This window comes from Chrysemys picta, chromosome 2, assembly GCF_011386835.1.
Source record: "Chrysemys picta bellii isolate R12L10 chromosome 2, ASM1138683v2, whole genome shotgun sequence".
NCBI classification, from domain to species: Eukaryota; Metazoa; Chordata; order Testudines; family Emydidae; genus Chrysemys; species Chrysemys picta.
Genome location: NC_088792.1, coordinates 216293269 through 216299268, shown reverse-complemented (window position 1 = coordinate 216299268; position 6000 = coordinate 216293269).

Genomic DNA, 6000 nt, shown 5'->3' with positions numbered 1-6000 from the left:
TGTAATTTTTCTGGCTATGAAGATGAGGAGAGAGGAAAGGGGAAGAAAGATGGGTTGGGCAAGATAATGGGAACGGGACACACAAGAGAACCAAATAGAATATAACAAAAAGGAAAAAAACAAAATAATTTACAGGAATGTATGAACATTTGTGTACTTGGCAATGCATGTTGAAAGAACATCTCTAACTATGCATAGCTAAACCCTTTTCATACTCTGGAGGGACAGGTGTAGGTAACTTGTCACTACTCTCTGGGGTCCAAAAATTGTTATAAATAACAACCCCACATGGGAAATATCCCCAACAAAGGGGAAGATTTGAAGTCCATAAATTAGCAAGTGTCCAAAGGTGGTTATAGTTGTCTCTGAGATTGTATAGGAGGCATAGGCTCAGAAGGGTTTTGGATCAGGGACACTGTGTCTAATTACAAGCAGCAGATTCTTGTAAAGTCAGAGTTCCCTTATGGTAGTAATTTTCTGTTGGAGTTCTCATTCCCTATATTTCAAACCATTTTCAACCACTAAACAATCCAACTGTTACCCCAACCTTAAGTGCAAGCAGCCAAACCAGTGTCCCCAGACACATAGTTTGCCTGCTAAACATGTTTGGTGGTTACATTACAGTAATGCAGCAATATAAGGAGGTAAGCTAGCATGATTGTAGGTAACTTCCCTTACTGTAGTCTCTAGGTCCATGCTGCAGGTATCCACCAACAATGGCATGGTACAGTCCAAGTCAGAGGAGACCACCTTCTGTTCTCAGGGTTCTCAACAATGTGCAAATACCCCTGACTCACTCTAGCCTGCCTACCTTAAGAGAGGCTGGCCTTCCCTGCATCGAGCCACCTGATGCTTGTTAAGAAAGGGTTCAGAATGAATTTGCTGTAGTTCACCAATGTAGGGTTGGGGGGTGAGGGGAACATGTTTTATGTTTCTACTCCCTCAGCATCAGACAACTCATTAAATCAATCACAGACACAACATTTAACAGTTAGCAGGGTGTTACATTACCTATTCATACATAGCATTACATATTAATCAGTGGGACCGTCCATGCATGTCTGTGCTATATTGTCATAATTCAAAACGCCCTGTAGAAAACACACAGCATATATATAGGTCCCACTTCACCACATCCAGCTATAAGCAAAGGTGGAGGGCTGTCAATATAATGGGAGTGAGTTAGGCCTGTAAGAATGCCAAGGCAAACAAAACACCAGCATTTGGTGTAACCAGGAACAAAACACACCAAAAGTCATTTCTAAGTTATTTATGAAGCTCTCTGGCTCCTGAGGTTTTCGGAATGAACGGGTCACATTTCCAGCTATTACATGAAACAATGCAGGAAACCTCATATAACCCCTTAGGTCCTTTTGTTTTACCAGTGCCCTAGACCTGACAAAAGCTGCCCTCTGCTCCACAACTTCCCTTGCAAAATTCTGAAAAATGGTAATTTTAGATGGGAGATAGTTCCAGCGAAGCTTTCTTTTTCTGTTACTATGCCTAGGACAGATTCTTTGGTTATGAACCTGAGAAATTTGATTATCAGGGCTCTGAGGTTAGCCTCAGGGGCAGGCCAGAGACCTGTGAGATCTTTCAATATACAGTAGAATATCAGAGTTATGAACACCTGAGGAATGGAGGTTGTTCGTAACTCTGAAATGTTCATAACTCTGAACAAAACGTTATGGTTATTCTTTCAAAAGTTTACAACTGAACATTGACTAAATACAGCTTTGATACTTTACTATGCAGAAGAAAAACACTGCTTTCCCTTTATTTTTTTAATAGTTTACATTTAACACAATAGTGTACTGTATTTGTTTTTTTGTTTGTCTCTGCTGCTGCCTGATTGCATACTTCCAGTTCCAAATAAAGTGTGTGGTTGAATTATCAGTTTGTAACTCTGGTGTTCATAACTCTGAGGTACTATTGTAAAGTATAAAGTCTGCAGGCAGACTGAGAATTTCTGTTTAAAGTCTGGAGATAAATTCCAGAGGTTTCCCTCGTTCTTCTCCTAAGGGACTCATAAGATTGTTTCTGTATAATCTGCCTTCCAGCTCAGTCAATTTAGCTTTAATTAATTTTATATCCCTGAGGTGTATCTCAATTTGGGCAGCCCTTCTACTGGTGACTGTAGCTTTAATTGCCAAAGAGTCTGCAGCCACTTTTTGAGTCAGCACATTCTCACTGTCCTCAGTGGTGGACATCTGGGATGGGATTGGGGGGCGGTGTCTCTCTTCTTTGGGATTTGCAGATCAAAGAGGAGCTTGCCATTGCTACTTGAGATGATCTCATAGGTACCAGCACAGATTAAGGTGTACAGTTTTTGGCTTCTGGAGGGGAAAAGGATGGTGTCCAGCTGTAGATGGGGGTGGATGCTGGTAGATAGCCTCAACACACTCGGGAGTTCACTCTGCCATGTTCCATGACCCCCTTGAAGTGTAACATAGAGATTTTTAAAACTGACTGAACTTTTTGAATCCTTATTAACTTCAAGATGTCTATTTGCTCAGAACTAGATAAACCAATTTTAGTCAGTATGTAGGTGTCACCTTCTAAAAAAATCAAATGTACATCCTGTGAAAATTGAGCAATAACAATAGATTCTTCTTCAAGAGATGTCCCCGTGGGTGCTCCACTCCAGGTGTTGGTGCGTCCCTGCGCCTTTGCTCGGAGATTTTTGCAGCAGTACTTGTATCAGCCACGCATGCGCAGAGGCTGCCCCTCACTGTGAGTCTAGGTTAATAGTACACATACGTGGCGGTCTTCTCAGTTCCTTCTTTACCGTCCCTGGCCTGAGATGGAGCTCAGCAGACTCGTTAGGAAATTCCCCTTTCTCGTTACAATTACCCTTCTAGTAGTTAGTTTGTTGTCAGTTCGTTGTTAGTGTAGTTAGTTACCCTTTTTATCTGTTACCATAAAAAAAGAAAAAAATAATTTCCTGTCAGCCGCAGCCGCTTCGGATATGCCTGGCTCCACAGGCTTCAAGCGCTGTCCTTCATGTAAGGAGGCTATCCCGCTGTCTGATGGCCACTCACAGTGCATAAAATGTTTGGGGGAAGCCCACATTCCCCAAAAATGTGCCCACTGCAGCAAACTTAGTTCCAGAGCATGGAAGGACAGGGAGCTTAGACTTAAAATGCTCCTCCTTCAAACGTCTCTGGGGTCAGTTTCAGACCCAGGCACTGACTCCGGCTCCGCTGCCCGCCACAGCCCCACCGCCTCAAAAAAACTACAAAAATCTACAAAAAAAGACAGCCTTCTTCACCAAACAAGGTTATGAGGCACAAGATTTCTTCAAGCAGACCAACAGTCTCCCTGCCTGTGTTCCCCCACCTCAGCAACTTTGATGAGCCGGGCTCCTCCAGCACCGCGCAAAAACCACCTGAGGCTGCGGCGGCGGCGCAAAGCTCCGGTGCCGAGGCTTCAGGCTTTCAGCTGCCTGCCTCTCCTATGGCACTGCTTGGCACCGCGACGGACGCGGTGCCGACATTTCACAACGTGCCTGACCCCCTACAGGCTAATGTTGCCCGCCCGGCACCAACCACGGCACCGGCAACCGCGGAGCAGATTGACAGGGAGATAAGAAGCAAACCCCCTGCTCAGAAGCATGTTCCCTCACGGCAACTTCCTCCTGAACAGTTTTCACCTCACGCAGGAGCTTCACCACTTCAATTTACTCAGGCAAGAGATCTACTGGTGTCACCTATTCTGCAGTTTCCCCTGATGTATGACTGTTTTTCTCCAATGCCTGAGTCAGGATCTGAACAGCCTTCCTCCAGTGAGGAGGAAACTGGTCCACAGGAAGTTTTTTCTCCGTATCAAGACTCCCACTCTCAGATCCCAGTCAACAGAGGTTATGGGAAAACTACCTCATCCTATTCTCAGGACCCTACCCCCTGGGGGCTGAACCCCGGATGGCACCACCTATGCCCTACCCACCACCATGGCAATATTGGGCACCATGGGCATTGTGCCCTCAAGAACACATGCGCTTCGGCATGTCGACCAGGTGCAACATCGGTCTAGCACCACGACCTGACGAATCTGCCAGTGACACAAGACACCAGACAGCACCATCACACTTGCAGGATCAACCGAGTCCTGATCCTATTCCAGCAGAGCCGGAAGTAATGCCTGAAGAAGCCTTACTTCCCCTTCCTCCAACACCGTCAGATGACTACACAAAATTCCAAGACCTCTTTAAAAGAGTTGCCAATGACTTGAGAATTGACTTGGAGGAAGTCACTGAACAACAGCATGAGTTAATGGACATCCTACAGCCCTCTTCTTCCTCTAGGGTTGCATTACCAATCTACGTAGCCCTTTTAGAACCCGCTAAGTCCATCTGGCAGACTCCAGCTACAAGCCTACCTACCTGTAAACAAGCGGACTGGAAGTACTTTATCCCTTCAAAAGGCTCTGAATTCCTTTTTACCCATCCGGCACCAAACTCGTTAGTAGTAGATGCAGCGAACCAAAGGGCCAAACAACAGTGTTCCCGCTCCACCCCAGCCAACAAGGACAGTAAACACTTGGACTTCTTTGGTCGTAAGTATATGCATCCTCGACATTACAATTTTGTATAGCTAATTATACTGCAGTCGTTGCAAAATATGACCACAGAAACTATAATAAATTCATGGACTTTATTGATGACATCCCAGAACAGAAGAAACAACAATTCACAGCTCTGGTTTCCGAGGGACAAATCATATCACGTACCGCTCATCAAGCAGCCCTCGATGTAGCCAACACTGCAGCAAGATCGACCGCCACAGCAGTGGTCATGCGACGGGGTTCATGGCTCTCCTCCTCTTTCTTTCCTCGAGAGGTTCAGAGCACCATTGAAGATCTTCACTTTGACGGTGAAAAACTGTTTGCCTCCACCACGAACGACGTGCTTCATTCAATGAAGGACTCAAGGGCAACCCTCCGGTCCTTAGGTCTCCAGACACCTACGACCAGAAGATGGCAATATAGATACCAACCTTACCAATGTCCACGCTACCCCGCATATACACAACACTCCCATAGACCACAGGAGCAACAACAACAACGCCAGAGACCAAGATTCCAGAGTCGTCGTCCCAATTCTGCCGGGGCGCCTCAACCCCCTCCAAATAATAGGCAGATTTGAAGCCTTGGTCGAGGGTTTAGAAAACAGCGTTCCCACTTCAGCCAACACCCCTATCTTTGGACACCGCTTACAACCGTTCTCCCACCAATGGCAGAACATTACCTCCGACAAGTGGGTCATAGAGGTAGTTACAATTGGATACACCATCCCCTTCCTCTCCTTGCCTCCCACCCACCCACCCTCCCCATCCCTCTTCAGGGACCCCCTCACGAGCAACTACTCCTCCAAGAAGTGCAACATCTCCTTCAACTGGGAGCAGTAGAAATTGTGCCAGAACGACACAAAGGGAAGGGTTTTTAACTCCCATTATTTCTTAACAGAAAAGAGAACTGGGGGATGACGACCAATCCTCGACCTCAGGCGGCTCAACAAATTTGTCAAAAAGCAAAAGTTCAAGATGGTTATTCTCACCACCATAATCCCAGTGCTGGAGCAGAGTGATTGGTTTTCAGCCCTCGACCTACAGGACGCCTATTTTCATGTGACTATACACCCGGCCCACAGACGATTCCTACGTTTTACTCTTGGCTCAACACATTTTTAATACAGGGTTCTCCCCTTCGGACTGGCCACAGCCCCCCGTGTATTTTCCAAGATCCTAGCCATAGTTACTGCCTACCTCAGAAAACAAGGGGTCGTAATATTTCCTTACCTAGACAATTGCCTCCTCAAAGCTTCAACGTTCGACGATGCTCTCCGATCCATACGGCTTACCGTCAATTGTTTCCTATCTCTAGGCCTGCAAATAAACAAAAACAAATCCACATTATAACCCACCCAACATCTGGAGTTCATAGGGGCATACCTCGACTCCCGGACGGGATTGGCATCTCTCCCACCCGACCGCTTCAACTCCA